This window comes from Macrobrachium nipponense, chromosome 40 (genome assembly GCF_015104395.2).
Source record: "Macrobrachium nipponense isolate FS-2020 chromosome 40, ASM1510439v2, whole genome shotgun sequence".
NCBI lineage: Eukaryota > Metazoa > Arthropoda > Malacostraca > Decapoda > Palaemonidae > Macrobrachium > Macrobrachium nipponense.
In genome coordinates, this window is record NC_061101.1 from 2,526,982 (window position 1) to 2,545,419 (window position 18,438).

At 35.4% G+C, this 18,438-nt stretch overlaps 1 protein-coding gene across 2 annotated transcripts in view; it reads left to right on the forward strand.

Annotated features, from left to right (window-relative positions):
- Positions 1-3,710: 3,710 nt before the first annotated feature.
- Positions 3,711-18,438, forward strand: part of LOC135211864 (uncharacterized) — a 28,706-nt gene continuing 13,978 nt past the window's right edge. Inside the window, exon 1 of one of the 2 annotated variants that reach the window (XM_064245081.1) lies at positions 3,711-3,971. The gene's annotated coding sequence lies outside the window, so the exon portion shown is untranslated. The remainder of the gene's footprint in view (positions 3,972-18,438) is intronic. The other variant, XM_064245080.1, reaches the window with a different exon arrangement.

Sequence of the window (18,438 nt, forward strand, 5' to 3'; positions counted from 1 at the left end):
CAAAAAGAAAATTCTTTCTATTTGCAACAACAGTCATGAGACTAGTCTTACGCATGCGCTCTGGAGGAGAGAAACGGAGCGACCTCTCTTGCGCAACAACTGAGTCATATCACATTTGGATCGAATGAAGTTTTGCGTTGAATACAGTCGATGGAAGTGAAGTTGTTTGTTTGTGTGTGTGTGTGTGTGTGTGTGTGTGTGTGTATGATATAGAGAGAGAGACCTTACCTTACCTTACAGACCTTACATCTTGTTCGGGTTGCCCCAGGTCCCTCAGTTTGAGGCACCTCTAATGTCTACCAGAGAGTTGCTAATGCATCTTCCGGTATATTTTGCATTTTCCAATCTTGGATGGTCTGGGTTGCAGCTTAGATATTTGTCGAGCTTATTTTTAAACACATCTACGCTCACTCCTGATATATTCCTCAGATGAGCTGGCAACGCATTGAATAGACGCTGCATTGTCGATGCTGGTGCGTAGTGGATTAATGTCCTGTTTGCTTTCCTTATTTTTCCTGGTATAGTTTTGGGCACTATTAATCTACCTCTGCTTGCTCTTTCTGATATTTTTTAGCTCCATGATGTTTTCGGCAATTCCTTCTATCTGTTTCCATGCCTGAATTATAATGTAGCGTTCTCTTCTCCTTTCTAGACTATAATTTTAAAAATTGTAGTCTTTCCCAGTAGTCAAGATCCTTAACTTCTTCTATTCTAGCTGTAAAGGACCTTTGTACACTCTCTATTTGTGCAATATCCATTTGATAATGTGGGTAACATATCATATTGCAATATTCAAGTGGACTACGAACATACGTTTTATAAAGCATAATCATGTGTTCAGCTTTTCTTGTTTTGAAGTGCCGTAACAACATTCCCTTTTTTGCTTTGCATTTTGCCAATAGAATTGCTATTTGATCATTGCATAACATGTTCCTATTAAACATCACACCAAGGTCTTTAACTGCTTCATTATTTGCGATTGTCTCGTTATTAGGTCCCCTATATGCATATAGCTTTCCTTCTCTATCGCCATAATTTATTGATTCAAATTTATCAGACTTAAATACCATCCTATTTACCTCTGCCCATTCATATACTTTGTTAAGGTCTCTTTGTAGCACGTTCCTATCTACGTCACAATAATTTCTCTATTTATTCTTGTGTCATCGGCGAAACTACTCACTACCGAGTCCTTAACATTACTGTCTATGTCTGCACTCATAATAACAAACGGCAATGCAGCTAGCACCGTACCTTGTGGCACACCGGATATTACCTTAGCTTCATCCGATTTCTCATTGTTTTCAATAACTATCTGTTTTCTGTTGTGTAAAAATTCTTTTATCCATCTTCCTACTTTATCCACTATATTATGTTTTCTAATTTTCTTTGCTAATTTATCATGATCTACCTTGTCAAAAGCTTTTGCAAAGTCTAGATAAACCACATCTGTTTCTTTTCCGTTTTTCATATTTTTATACATGTTCTCATGGTGGACCAACAGTTGGTTTTGTGTACTTTTTCCGGGTAGAAAACCATGTTGTCCTATATTAAATAAATTATTTTTATTAAATGTTTCATAATATTTTTCTTCATTACCCTTTCATACACTTTCATAATATGTGATGTTAGACTCACAGGCCTATAATTACTTGCCTCTAGTCTTGATCCACTTTTGAAAGTAGGAGTAATATATGCTAATTTGTGCTCATCATAAATCTTGCCTGTATCTACACTTTGCCTTAATAATTTTGCAAGGTGCTTTGCGATAGAATGAACTACTTTCTTTAACAAAATAGCAGGGACACCTCAGGCCCAGCTGCTGCTCCATTTTTAATTTCATTAATAGCCTGCACAATATCGGCTTCATTAATACCTATGTCTGATAAATATTCACTATTTTCATCCCTTATTTCTGTATCATTATCTTCATTATCAATTCTAGGGATAAATTCTCTCTTATATCTTTCTGCCAATATGTTTTTTTCATTCATTAATCTCCCTTCAATTCTTAGAGGGCCTATTTCTATTCTTCTTTTACTCATCTTTTTCGCGTATAAGAATAATAGTTTGGGGTTTTGCTTGATATTTATTAGGGTTTTTTTCTTCCAAGTCCCGTTTTTCATTTTCTTTTGATTGTATAATCTTTTGTTCTGCATTTTCTATCTTACTTTTTTGCTCCATTACTTTCCATGCATTCTTTTCTGTTGCAAGACCTATTTTCCACTTTCTGATTTTCTGGAACAAGATCCTTCTGCAATTCCCTCTTTTCAAAAGGGTGCAGACTTTGTCTTTCTTTTCTATTTTTCTTGCTCTTTCCCATCAGTATGCAGATCTGGGTAAAGCCTCTTCGGAATTTTATTGTGTTGTCATGTCTTAATTTATTCCTTCATATGTATGCTGCTTGATTGGCTCATATTTAGTATCTATGAGTATCTGCATCCATACTCTTGTCCTGCTCTTTGTTTTCATTATTTTTTTCTGTCATTTCAGCTTTGTTTTCTTCTTTTCCGTTTTCCTCTTCTTCCTCTTCCTCATCTTCTTCATCCTTGACTATTTGCACATTAAGTCTTGATTTAATAACATTGTCTATCCATGAGAGACATGTCGAGCAAAATACTTTAGTATCCTTACTCGTATTTTGCTGGACTTCAGCGCATTGGGGATGTGTGGGTATGTTGCATGCATAACATTTCCTGATCAGGTTTTGTGGATTTACTATACTATACCACACCTTACAGAGTTTGCATACTTTAGGCATTCTTTTTCCTATTGCATCAGTTAGTATATTCACAATGTTCACTTTATTCATTTTCTTTGTCGGAATATGTTGACTGATGTAAATTTTCGTTATAAGTCTCTTGACCACTTGAATTTTATTTGGAACCCCTTCAATTATTTTCATGATATTTTCTGCTGATTTATTCCAGTTTGAAGGATCATATCCTTCCAATATGTCTATGAATACTTTTGTATCTTTTTGATTAGGGCTGTTATTGATCTCATAGATGAGAAATGCCAGATCCCTTCCTGCTAACTCAAAGTATTGCATATCTGCAATGTAAGCAAGATTTCGACATCTCTTACCACAGTTGGAGCTTACTGCCATCCTGATCGAATTTTCAATACTTCACTCGATAAACTAACTTAATAGATGCTTTATCCTACTATTTTCACACTAACTTATCACCGACAATTCACGAACACTTCTAAATATAATTCGTTTTCTAGTCGTATGTTAAACGCGTGATATCGGTTGATTAATCAGTCTGTGCACAGGTACGTCTCACCAAGCAAAATGTGTGTGTGTGTGAGAGAGAGAGAGAAGAGAGAGAGAGAGAGAGAGAGAGAAAGAGAGAGAGAGAGAGAGAGAGAGAGAGAAGAGAGAGAGAGAGAGAGAGAGAGAGAGAGAGGATGGATGTTGGGAATGGGACTATCTTGAGAATTCGTCTGACTCACGAAGACTGACAACTTTATAAGACATTTTATAGGCCTAAGTTTCGGGAGAAACCAAAGAAAAAAAGAATTCCCCCCACCCAAAAAAAAAAAAAAAAAAAAAATATAAACAGGAGCAGGGAATAGATAAGTAGGTAGGCGATAGGGGATGGAGGGTAGGGGTAGTATAGCCATAAATGAGCAGAGTGCACAGGTGTAGAGTACACCTGCCAAACAGCCCACATGTCAGCTTACCATCGCTGGCCTCGCGTTTCTGTTCGCAATTCCTTTAGAGAAGAACACTAACCGCGCGGAAGCGATAGTCAGCCAATATGTCTGCTGGTTTCGTCTCTGCTTCATTTTGGCTCTGTGTCAACGTTGACGTGTGATGTGCCACTTCTCTCTATAGTTTAGATTACAGAGACGCGAATGATTAGGGTCATTCTGGAAATCCATGAGTCTTTAGAAGTGGAACCAGTTCGTTGTGTTGTTGTCTTCGTAATGCAAGATGACTGTAGTAATGGATAAAAAACCCAGTGAGTTTTTTCTGTTTTTCATTGCTTTGGTTTTTTGCTATTTCACCGAATGACTTAATTGTGTTTATTATCAATAGTGACAATCATAAAAATTCACAATTACATAGTAAAGTATATTATTATTTAAAATAAGATAATTGTGTGTTTTTTTTTGTATGGCAGAGATTGTTCTTCACGAGATTGTGAATTTCTCAGCAATGGTGAAAATCTTAAAGAACTTACAGTCTGGCTGATTGTTCTAAAGATATTTAATTGATATCAGGGCATTACTTTTTCCATCAAAGTCTAAGTGTCGTGACGCACCCATAGTGATGATATTCGTCAGTGTTTGAAAAGTATAAGAATAAACCGCCTTACATTCATGAAACATTTGGCAATAATGCTGTGAAACTCACTGAGAAATCTTGAAACAAAACGTATAGCAAACTTGATGTGATTCTTTGAGTAATGAAGCAATAGGATGAATCATCTTTCCGTGGATGAAATCACAAGCTCAGGATATCATTGTGCCTTCAGAATATAATAAAAAATCAGATTTACTCGTGAGAATTTCTTTCTCAAAATGGCGACTGGATACTCGAAGAAATTCGTGGCCCTACTTTTTTTTTCTTTTTTCACAATAATAGAAGTTTAAGGAGCCAGGAATCACAGAAGTGGAGAGAGAATCCCAAAACCTTCTTTTTTTTACAATAATAGAAGTTTAAGGAGCCAGGAATCACAGAAGTGGAGAGAGAATCCCCTAACCTTACAATGTATAAGTTTAATGGCTAAAACAACCACGGAATTACCGAAAAAAAAATCCCCAAAAACTAGAATCTATCTGAAAGGAATGGTACCAGGATTAATCGATTGTGTATAATGTGAGAAGAGGTTGCCTGATGGGTATCACAATTCCTGGTCAGAAAATGCCTTTGATTCAGTGCTTTCGAGGAGGGAGAAAAGAAAAAACAAAATAGAAAGAAAGACAGAATAGAAAGTGGAAGAGCGAAAGAAAGATAATAAATGATATAAGGTTTTGATCTATGATAAGGGAGATAGAAATGGATAAACATGAAAGTGAACTATGATATGAGGTTATAAATGGGAAGGACAATCGATAAAACGGATACGTATAGACAGATATAAAAAATATGTGGGTGATTAAATTCAATTGCTGACAGTTCCAACGAGAAATATATTTCATCAACCGAATCCAACAAGATATATTTCTTATTTAAAGGCTAGTGTATATTAGAACATACATTCACGAAAAGATGTGACTTTGATAACGTTTAACAAACAGAAACTTGAGTTCATAAAAAAGAAAAGAATATAATTAAAAATCTTTGTATTGCTTACCTTTTTTTTATAGTCCATCAAAAACACTGTTTTGGTAATATACTCCATAATACAGGGTTGTCCATAAAGTCCCAATACCATTACAAGCAATAAATACTTGTAATGGTACTGGGACTTCTTGATGGAAGCCTTTGAATACATGCGTGTACTTGCACATCTGTGTTAGTGTGTCTGTGTGTGCGTATGTGTGAATATACATAGGAACCAGTTCCACCATTCTCCCACCGAATCTGAAAATCGTTTTTTTCAACATCAATCCACGAATCTGGAATTCGTATTTCAACCATCATCCCACGAAATCTGGAAATCGTACTTTCGATCATCATCCACGGAATCTAGAATAGTATTTCAACAACTCATCACGAATCTGGAATTTCGTATTTCCATCATCACCAATTCCACGAATCCTGGAAGTCGTATTTCAACAAAAAAACATCCACGAATCTGGAATCGTATTTTCAACATCATCCACGGGAATCTGGAATCGTTATTTCCATTCAAATCAAATCCACGAATCTGGAAATCGGTATTTCAACATCATCCAACGAAATATTGGAATCGCTTATTTTCAACATCATCCCACGAACTCTGGAATCGTCATTTTCCAACATCATCCTAGAATCTGGGGTAATCGTATTCTTTCAACATCATCCACGAATCTGGAAAATCGTATTTTCAAACATCATGCCACGGAAATATGGAAGTTGTATTTCAACATCATCCACGAATCTGGAATCGTATTTCAACAAAATCATCCACGAATCTTGCAAATCGTATTTCAACATTCATCCAACGAATTCTAGAAACGTTATTTTAACAGCATCCCACGAATCTTTAATCGTATTTCAAAACATCACCAAGAATCTGAAATCGTATTTTCCAACATCATCCACGAATCTGAAATCGGTATTTCAAACATCGATCCTACGAATATGGAATAGTATGTTTCAACCCATAATCCATGTACCCTGGAATCGTATTTCAACAAAAATCCATCCACCCCGAACTCTTGGAATCCGTATTTCAACATCCATCCACGAACTCTGGGAATTCGTATTTCAACATTCATCCACGAATCCGGGAATAGTAGTTTCAACATCATCCACGAAATCTGGAATAGTATTTCAAACATCATCACCCGAATCTGGTAATCGTATTTCAACATCATCCACGAAAAATCCTGGAATCGTAATTTCACAACCATCATCCACCCCGGGAAATCTGACAATCGTATTTCAACAACATCCATCCTCAATCTGGCAATCGTATTTCAAACATCATCCACGGCAACAATGCTGCAATCGTATTTTCAAACATGCATACCAACGAATTCTGGGAATCGTTTTAACATTTCAACATCCATCAGAATCTGCAATCGTATTTCAACATCATCCATGAATCTGGGAATCCGTATTTCCAAACATCATCCACGAATCTGAAATCGTACTTTTCAACATCATCCACGAATCTGGAAACTCGGTTATTTCAAATCATCACCACGAATCTAGAATCGTTATTTCAACAAAATCCATCCATGAATCTAGAATCCGTATCTTTAACAGCATCCACGAATTTCCTTTAATTCGGATTTCAAATATTTCAAAAAATTCATCAACGAATATTTAATCGGTAGTTTCAACATTCATCCACGAATCTGGAAATCGTTTATATTTCAACCATCATCCCCATGGTATCTGAGGAATCGTATTTCAAACATTCATCCACGAAATCTGGAATCGTAATTCAAAACATCATTCCACGGAATCTGGGAATCGTATTTCAAATCAGCCATCCCGAATCTGGAATCGTATTTTAACATCCATCCCACGAACTTCTTTAATCGTATTTCAATTTTACATCATCCACGAATCTGGAAAATAGTAATTTCAACATCATCACCACGAATCTGGAAATCGTATTTCAACATCTTCCATGTACTCTGGAATCGTACTTCAACACCCATTCCACGAATCTGGAATCGTATTTCAACATTCAATCCACGAACTCTAGAATCGATTTCAACATCATCCACGAATCCTGGAATCGTTTAGCAACATCATTCCACGAATCTGAAATCGATTTCAACAAATTCATCCACGAAATCTGGAATTCGTATTTTCAAATCATCATCCACGGATCTGAAATCGTTTTTCAACAAAGCCATCACGAATATGAAATCGTAATTTTCAACAATCATCCAACCAAATCTGGGAATCGTATTTCAGAACATCATCAAAACGAATCTTGGAAAATAGTATTTCAACAGTTATCCCAAAGATCTTGGAATCGTATTTCCAACAAAATCCATCCACGGAATCTGGAATCGAGAGCATTTGAACATCATCCAAGACGCTGAAATCGGTATTTCAAACATTTATCCAACGAATCTGGAATCGTTTTTCCAAACATCATCCACGAATCTGAAAATGTTGGGTAGTTTCCCAACATCATCCACGAATCTGGAATCGGTTTTTCCAACAAATCATCCACCGAATATGGGATCCGTTTTTTTAACATCAATCCACGAATCTGGACTAGTTATTTTTTTCAACATCATCTAAGATTCATGGAATCGTTTTTACAACATCATCTACTAATCTGGAAATCGTTTTTTCAACATCCATCCCCACCCGAAATATGAAACAATTGTAATTTTCAACATCATCCAAAGAATCTTGGAAATCGTTTTTTTCAACGTATCCGACGAATCTGGAATCATTTTTCAACATCATCCAAGGAATCTGGGAATCGTTGTTTTTCAACCCATTCATCCACGGAATCTTGAATAGCGTTTTTCCACATCATCCAAGGAATCTGGAATCGTTTTTTTTTTAACATTCATTTCCACTAATCTTGAAATTGTATTTTCAACCATCATCCACGAAGCTGGAACGTACGTTTTTTTCAAACATCATGCCACGAATATGGATAATCGTTTTTTAAACAAACCATCCATCCCGAATCTGGAATCGTTTTTTACAACATCGATCCACTAAATCCTGGAATCGTTTTTCAAACATCATCCACGAATCTTGGAATCGTGCTTTTTTTCAACATCAATCCACGAATCTGGAATAGTTTTTTCCAACATTCATCCACCCCTAATCTGGAATCGTTTTTCAACCAATCATCTACGAAATCGGAAAATCGTAATTTTTCACAACATCACTCACCCGAATCTGGAAATTGTATTTTCAACATCATCCACGAATCTGAAATTGTAATTCAAAACTCATCCACGCAATCTGAAAATTGTGTTTCAACCTCATCCACTAATCTTTGGAATCGTTTTTTCAAAAAACATCCAATCCCATGAATCTGGAAATCGTTTTTTTTTTTTTTTTTTTTTCGACCACTCATCCATCGAATCTGGAATCGTACTTCAACATCATCCACGAATCTAGAACTAAGTATTTCAACATCATCCATGTAATCTGGAATCGTACGTTCAACAACCAAATTCCACGAAATCTGGAATAGTATTTCAACCATCATCCACAACTCTGGGAAAATCGGTATTTTCAAACATCATCCAACCCCGAAATCTGAAAATCGTATTTTCAAACCACTTATCCACGAATCTGGAATCGTTTTTTTCAACATCATCCACGAATCTGAAATTGTATCATTCAACTTCAATCCCACGAACTCTGGCAATAGCGTTTTTCAACATTTCATCCACGGAATCTAAGGAATCGTTTTTTAACAACATCCACGAATCTAGAAATCTTTTTTTTCAACATCATCTAAGATTATGGAATCGTGGTTTTTCAACATCATCTACTAATTATTGGAATCGTTTTTTCAACATTTTCATCCCACGACAAATAAAATTCCCCCTGGGGAAATTTCTAAATTTCACATCATCCAAGAATCTGGAATCGTTTTTTTTTCAACATCCATTCCACGGGAATCTGGAATAATGGAATCACTTTTCAAAAACATCATCCAAGAATCTTGGAATCGTTTTTAAACATCATTAAATCCACGAAATCCTTGAATCGGTTTTTCCACCAATCATCCAAGAATATGGAAATAGTTTTTTAAACATTCATCCACTAATATGAAATTGTTATTTCAACATCATCCACAGAATCTGGAATCGTTTTTCAAATCCATCCCCCACGAATCTTGAACACGTTTTCCACATCATCCAAGGGGAATCTGGAATGGTTTTTTTTTTTAAACATCATCCACTAATCTGAAATTGTAAATTTCAAACAAATCATCCCACGAATTCGGAATCGTTTTGTTTTTTCAACATTCATCCACGATAATCTGGGAAATCGGTTTTTCAACATATCCACGAATCTGGAAGCATTTTTCAACATCATCCACCCCTAATCTGGGAATCGTTTTTCAACATCAAGCTACGAATCTGGAAATCCGATATTTTTTTTCAACATCATCCACGCAATCTGAAATTGTATTTTCAACATTCAATCCACCCGAATCTGAAATTGTTATTCAAACATCATCCCAGCAATCTGAAATTGTGGTTTTCAAACCATCATCCAACTAATCTGTGGGAATCGTTTTTTGTCAAACATCATCCATTGAATCTTGGAATCGTTTCTTTTCAACATCATTCACGAATCCTGGAATCGTACTTCAACATCCATCCCACGAATCTGAAAATAGTAATTTACAACATCAGCCACGGATCTGAAAAATCCTTATTTCAAACATCATCCCAACGAATATGGAATCGCTATTTCAACAAAATCAATCAAACGAAACTGGAATCGTATTTCAACATCATCCACGAATCTGGAAATCGTATTTTCAAACAAAATTTCATCCACGAATATGAAAATCGTTTATAATTTCAACATCATCCACGAATCGCGGAAAACGTATTTCAATTCAAATCATCCACGAATCTGGAATCGCTACGTTCAAACATCAATCCACGAATCTGAAAATCGTATTTCAACATCATCCACGGAATCCTTGAAATCGTATTTCAACATCATCCAAGGATCTGGAATCGCATTTGCAACAAAAATCATCCACGGAATCTGGAAATCGTATTCTTTCCAACATCATCCACGGAATCTGAAATCGTTACTTCTAACATCCATCCACGAATCTGGTAAACGTATTTTCAAACATCATCCACGGAATGCTGCAATCGTATTTCAACATCATCCACCGCAATCTTGGAAATCGTTACTTAAATCCAACTCACTCCACGAATCTGGTGGAAATTCGTATTTCAACATCATCTAACGGTATTCATGGAATCGGTACTTCAAACATCATCCACGAATCTGGAATCGTATTTTCCAACATCAATCCAAACAAAGATTGGAATCGTATTTTCAACAATCAATCCACGAATCTTGGTAATCGTTATTTGAAAAACATCATTCAAGAATCATTCGAAATCGTATTTCAAAACATTACCACCCCGAATCTGGATAGTTTTTTCAACAAATTCATTCACCCGAAATCTGAAAATTGTATTTTTCCAAACATCATCCACCGAATCTGGAATCGTTTTGTTTTTTTTTTTCAAACATCAATCCACCCGAATATGGAATCGTTTTTTAAACATCATCCACGAATCCTGGCAATCGTTTTTCAAAACAACATCATCTAAGGATTCTGGAATCGTTTTTTAAACAAATCATTCATTACTAATCTGGAATCGTTTTTCAACAAAATCACCCACGAATCTGAAATTGTATTTCAACATCATCCAAGAATCTGGAATCGTTCTTCAACATCATCCACGAATCTGGAATCATTTTTCAACATCATCCAAGAATCTGTAATCGTTTTTCAACATCATCCACGAATCTTGAATCGTTTTTGCACATCATCCAAGAATCTGGAATCGCTTTTTAATATCATCCACTAATCTGAAATTGTATTTCAACATCATCCATGAATCTGGAATCGTTTTGTTCAACATCATCCACGAATCTGGAATCGTATTTCAACATCATCCACGAATCTGGAATCGTATTTCAACATCATCCACGAATCTGGAATCATATTTCAACATCATCCACGAATCTGGAATCGTATTTCAACATCATCCACGAATCTGGAATCGTATTTCAACATCATCCACAAATCTGGAATCGTTTTCAACATCATCTACGAATCGGAAAATCGTATTTCAACATCATCCACGAATCTGAATTGTATTTAACATCATCCACGAATCTGAAATTGTATTCAACATCATCCAGCAATCTGAAATTGTGTTTTCAACATCATCCACTAATCTGGAATCGTTTTTCACATCATCCATGAATCTTGGAATCTTTTTTCAACATCATCCACGAATCTGGAATCGTACTTCAACATCATCCACGAATCTGAAATCGTATTTCAACATCATCCACGAATCTTAAATCGTATTTCAACATCATCCACGAATCTGGAATCGTATTTCAACATCATCCACGAATCTGGAATCGTATTTCAACATCATCCACGAATCTGGAATCGTATTTCAACATCATCCACGAATCTGGAATCGTATTTCAACATCATCCACGAATCTGAAATCGTATTTCAACATCATCCACGAATCTGGAATCGTATTTCAACATCATCCACGAATCTGAAATCGTATTTCAACATCATCCACGAATCTGGAATCGTATTTCAACATCATCCACGAATCTGGAATTGTATTTCAACATCATCCACGAATCTGGAATCGTATTTCAACATCATCCACGAATCTGGAATCGTATTTCAACATCATCCACGAATCTGGAATCGTATTTCAACATCATCCACGAATCTGGAATCGTATTTCAACATCATCCACGAATCTTAAATCGTATTTCAACATCATCCACGAATCTGGAATAATTTTTCAACATCATCTACGAATCTGGAATAGTTTTTCAACATCATCCACGAATCTGTAATCGTATTTCAACATCATCCACGAATCTGGAATCGTATTTCAACATCATCCACGAATCTGGAATTGTATTTCAACATCATCCACGAATCTGGAATCGTATTTCAACATCATCCACGAATCTGAAATCGTATTTCAACATCATCCACGAATCTGGAATCGTATTTCAACATCATCCACGAATCTGGAATCGTATTTCAACATCATCCACGAATCTGGAATCGTATTTCAACATCATCCACGAATCTGGAATCGTATTTCAAACATCATCCATGAATCTGGAATCGTATTTCAACATCATCCACGAATCTGGAATCGTATTTCAACATCATCCACGAATCTGGAATCGTATTTCAACATCATCCACGAATCTGGAATCGTATTTCAACTGAAATCGTATTTCTACATCATCCACGAATCTGGAATCGTATTTCAACATCATCCACGAATCTGAAATCGTATTTCAACATCATCCACGAATCTGGAATCGTATTTCAACATCATCCACGAATCTGGAATCGTATTTCAACATCATCCACGAATTTGGAATCGTATTTCAACATCATTCACGAATCTGGAATCGTATTTCAACATCATCCACGAATCTGGATCGTACTTCAACATCATCAACGAATTTGGAATCGTATTTCAACTGAAAATCCTATTTCAACATCATCCAAGAATCTGGAATCGTATTTCAACATCATCCACGAATCTGAAATCGTATTTCAACATCATCCACGAATCTGGAATCGTATTTCAACATCATCCACGAATCTGAAATCGTATTTCAACATCATCCACGAATTTGAAATCGTATTTCAACATCATCCACGAATCTGGAATCGTATTTCAACATCATCCACGAATCTGGAATCGTATTTCAACATCATCCACGAATCTTAAATCGTATTTCAACATCATCCACGAATCTGAAATCGTATTTCAACATCATCCACGAATCTGGAATCGTATTTCAACATCATCCATGAATCTGGAATCGTATTTCAACATCATCACGAATCTGGAATCGTATTTCAACATCATCCACGAATCTGGAATCGTATTTCAACATCATCCACGAATCTGGAATCGTATTTCAACATCATCCACGAATCTTAAATCGTATTTCAACATCATCCACGAATCTTAAATCGTATTTCAACATCATCCACGAATCTGGAATCGTATTTCAACATCATCCATGAATCTGGAATCGTACTTCACACCATCCACGAATCTGGAATCGTTTTTCAACATCATCACGAATCTGGAATCGTATTTCCAACATCATCCACGAATATGGAATCGTATTTCAACATCATCCACAAATCTGGAATCGTACTTAAACATCATCCACGAATCTACGAATCTGAAATCGTATTTCAACATCATCCACGAATCTGGAATCGTATTTCAACATCATCCACGAATCTGGAATCGTATTTCAACATCATTCACGAATCTGGAATCGTATTTCAACATCATCCACGAATCTGGAATCGTATTTCAACATCATAACGAATTTGGAATCGTATTTCAACTGAAATCATATTTTACATTATCCATGAATCTGGAATCGTACTTCAACATCATCCACGAATGTGGAATCGTATTTCAACTGAAATCATATTTTACAAATTATCCATGAATCTGGAATCGTACTTCAACATCATCCACGAATGTGGAATCGTATTTCAACTTCATCCACGAATCTGGAATCGTATTTCAACAATCATCATCGAATCATGAATCGTACTTCAACATCATCCACGAATCTAGAGTCGTATTTCAACATCATCCACGAATCTGGAATCGTATTTCAACATCATCCACGAATCTGGAATTGTATTTCAACTGAAATCGTATTTCAACATCATCCACGAATCTGAAATCGTATTTCAACATCATCCACGAATCTGGAATCGTATTTCAAACTGAAATCGTATTTCACATATCCAAGAATCTGAAATTGTATTTCATCATCATCCACGAATCTGGAATCGTATTTCAACATCATCCACGAATCTGGAATCATATTTCAACATCATCCACGAATCTGGAATCATATTTCAACATCATCCACGAATCTTAAATTGTATTTCAACATCATTCCACGAATCTGGAATCGTATTTCAACATCATTCACGAATCTGGAATCGTATTTCAACATCATCCACGCCGTCCTGAAAAATCGTATTTCAACATCATCCATGAATATGAAATCGCATTTAAACATCATTCATGAATATGAAATCGTATTTAAACATTATCCAGAATCCTGAAATCGTATTTCAACATCATCCATGGATCTGAAATCGTATTTAAACTTATCCACGAATCTGAAATCGCATTTCAAACATCATCCACGAATCTGAAATCTTATTTCAACATCATCCACGAATCTGAAATTGTATTTCAACATCCAGAATCTAAAAAATCGTATTTCAACATCATCCACGAATCTGAAATCCGTATTTTTGCAACATACAGCCACGAATCTGAAATCGTATTTTCAACATAATCCATGAATCTGAAATCGTATTTTAAACATTATTCACGAATCCTGAAATCGTATTTTCAACATCATCCACGAATCTGGAATCGTATTTCAACATCGTCCACGAATCTTGGGAATCGTATTTCTAACATCATCAAACGGATCTGAAAATCTATTTCAACATCATCCACGAATCTGAAATGTTTATCACCAGCGCGAATTTTGATCGTATTTCAACATCAGCCACGAATCTGAATCTATTTCAACATCATCCAGAATCTGAAATCTATTTTCAACATCATTCCACGAATCTGAAATCTATTTCAACTCATCAAATTGAAAATCTGAAATTTCATATCAAGACAAATCATTTCAACATCAAAACTCGAAAAATTTCGACAAAATCATCCACGAATCCGAAATAGTATTTAACATCATCCACGATCTGAAATCGTATTTTCACATCATCCACGGATCTGGAAATCGTATTTTTTTTAACATCATCCACCGATCTGATATCGTATTTCAACATCATCCTCATCTAGAAAATCCTATTTCAAGAACATCCAACGAATCTGAAATCGTATTTCAACATCATCCACGGATCTGAAATCGTATTTCAAACATCATCCACGAATCTTGAAATCGTTTATATTTCAACATCATTCACGGATCTGAAATCTATTTCAACATCATTCACGTATACTGAAAATCTATTTCAACATCATCCACGGATCTGAAATCGTATTTCTTTCAACCACTATCATCCACGGATCTGAAATCGTATTTTTCAACATCATCCACGGATCTGATAATCGTATTTCAACATCATCCTCGAATCTGGAAAATCCTATTTCAAACATCAATCCACGAATCTGAAATCGTATTTCAACATCATCCAACGGATCTGAAATCGTACTTCAACATCATCCACGAATCTTGAATCGTATTTCAACATCATCCACGGATCTGAAATAAATATTTCAACATCATCCACCCGAATCTGAAATCGTATTTCAACATCATCCACGAATCTGAAATCTATTTCAACATCATCCACGGATCTGAAATCTAACATTTCAACATCATCCACGAATAATGAAATCGTTATTTCAACATCATCCACGGATCTGAAATCTATTTCAACACCATCCACGAATCTGAAAATCTATTTCAACATCATCCACGAATCTTGAATCGTATTTCAACATCATCACGGATCTGAAATCTATTTCAACAACATCCACCCGAATCTGAAATTATCTATTTCAACATTTCATCCACGAATCTGAAATCTATTTCAACATCATCCACGGATCTGAAATCTATTTCAACATCATCCAATAATCTGAAATCGCATTTCAACATCATCCACAAAATCTGAAAAAAATCGTATTTCAACATCATCCCCGAATCTGAAATCGTATTTCAACATCATCCACGAATCTGAAATCGTATTTAAACATCATCCACGAATCTGAAAATCGTATTTGAAGATCATCCAAGGATCTGGAAATTGTATTTGAAGATCATCCACAAATATGAAATCATATTTCAAACTGAAATAGTATTTCAACAAAATCCATCCACGAATCTGAAATCGGTATTTCAACAAAACATCACCGAATCCTGAATCGTAATTTCAACATCAAATTCCACCGATATTTCTGGAAAAAATCTATTTAGCGTAGCCCTACGCAATCTGAAATCATATTTTAGCGTCATTTCCACGAAATCTTGAATCGTATTTTCCATCAATCATCCACGAAATCTAAAATCGAAGTTTCAACCATCAATCCACCCGAAATCTTGAAATCAATATTTCAACAATCATCCACGAATCTTTGAAATCTATTTCAACATCATCCACGAATCTGAAATCGTATTTGAAGATCATCCACGTATCTGAAATTGTATTTCAACATCATCCACGAATCTGAAATTGTATTTGAAGATTATCCACGTATCTGAAATCGTATTTCAACATCATCCTCGAATCTGAAATCGTATTTGAAGATCATCCACGTATCTGAAATCGTATTTCAACATCATCCACGAATCTGAAATCGTATTTGAAGATCATCCACGTATCTGAAATCGTATTTCAACATCATCCACGAATCTGAAATCATATTTCAACATCATCCACGAATCTGAAATCGTATTTCAACATCATCCACGGATCTGAAATCTATTTCAACATCATCCACGAATCTGAAATCTATTTCAACATCATTCACGAATCTGAAATCATATTTCAACATCATCCACGAATCTGAAATCGTATTTGAAGATCATCCACGTATCTGAAATCGTATTTCAACATCATCCACGAATCTGAAATCATATTTCAACATCATCCAAGAATCTGAAATCATATTTCAATATCATCCACGAATATGAAATCCTATTTAAAGATCTTCCACGAATCTGAAATCGTATTTGAAGATCATCCACGAATCTGAAATCGTATTTGAAGATCATCCACGAATCTGAAATCGTATTTGAAGATCATCCACGAATCTGAAAAATCGTATTTCAACATCATCCACGAATCTGAAAAATCGTGTTTCAACATCATCCACGAATCTGAAAAATCGTATTTCAACATCATCCACGAATCTGAAAAATCGTATTTCAACATCATCCACGAATCTGAAATCGTATTTGAAGATCATCCACGTATCTGAAATCGTATTTCAACATCATCCACGAATCTGAAATCGGTATTTGAAAAACATCCACGTATCTGAAACTGTATTTGAACTCATCACGAATCTGAAAAAAACGTATTAAAATGAAGATCATCCACGTATCTGAAATCGTATTTCAACATCATCCACGAATCTGAAATCGTATTTGAAGATCATCCACGTATCTGAAATCGTATTTCAACATCATCCACGAATCTGAAATCGTATTTGAAGATCATCCACGTATCTGAAAAACTGTATTTGAACTTCATCCACGAATCTGAAAACGTATTAAAATGAAGACATCCCACGTATCTGAAATCGTATTTCAACATCATCAACGAATCTGAAATCGTATTTGAAGATCATCCATTATGGAAATCGTAATTCAAAACATCATCCACTTTTTCTGAAATCGTATTTTGAAGATCATCACTTATATGAAATCGTATTTCAACATCATCCACGAATCTGAAATCATATTTCAACATCATCCACGAATCTGAAATCATATTTCAACATCATCCACGAATCTGAAATCGTATTTGAAGATCATCCACGAATCTGAAATCGTATTTGAAGATCATCCACGAATCTGAAATCGTATTTGAAGATCATCCACCCGAATCTGAAATCGTATTGAAGATCATCAACGAATCTGAAAAATATTATTTCAACATCATCCATGACCTGAAAATCGTATTTCAACTCATCCACGGTTCTGAAATCATATTTGAAGATCATCCCACGTATCTGAAATCGTATTTCAACATCCTCCACGATCTGAAAAATCGTTGTTTTAACATCATCCACGGATCTGAAATCGTCATTTCAACATCATCCACGAATCTGAAATCGCATTTCAACTCAATTACACGCATCTGAAAAATCGTATTTCAGCATCATCCACGATCTGAGATCGTATTCCAACTGAAAATCGTATTTCAACATCATCCCACGAATCTGAAATCGTATTTGAATATCATCCACAAATCTGAAATCGTATTTGAAGATCATCACGAATCTGAAAAAAATCGTATTTCA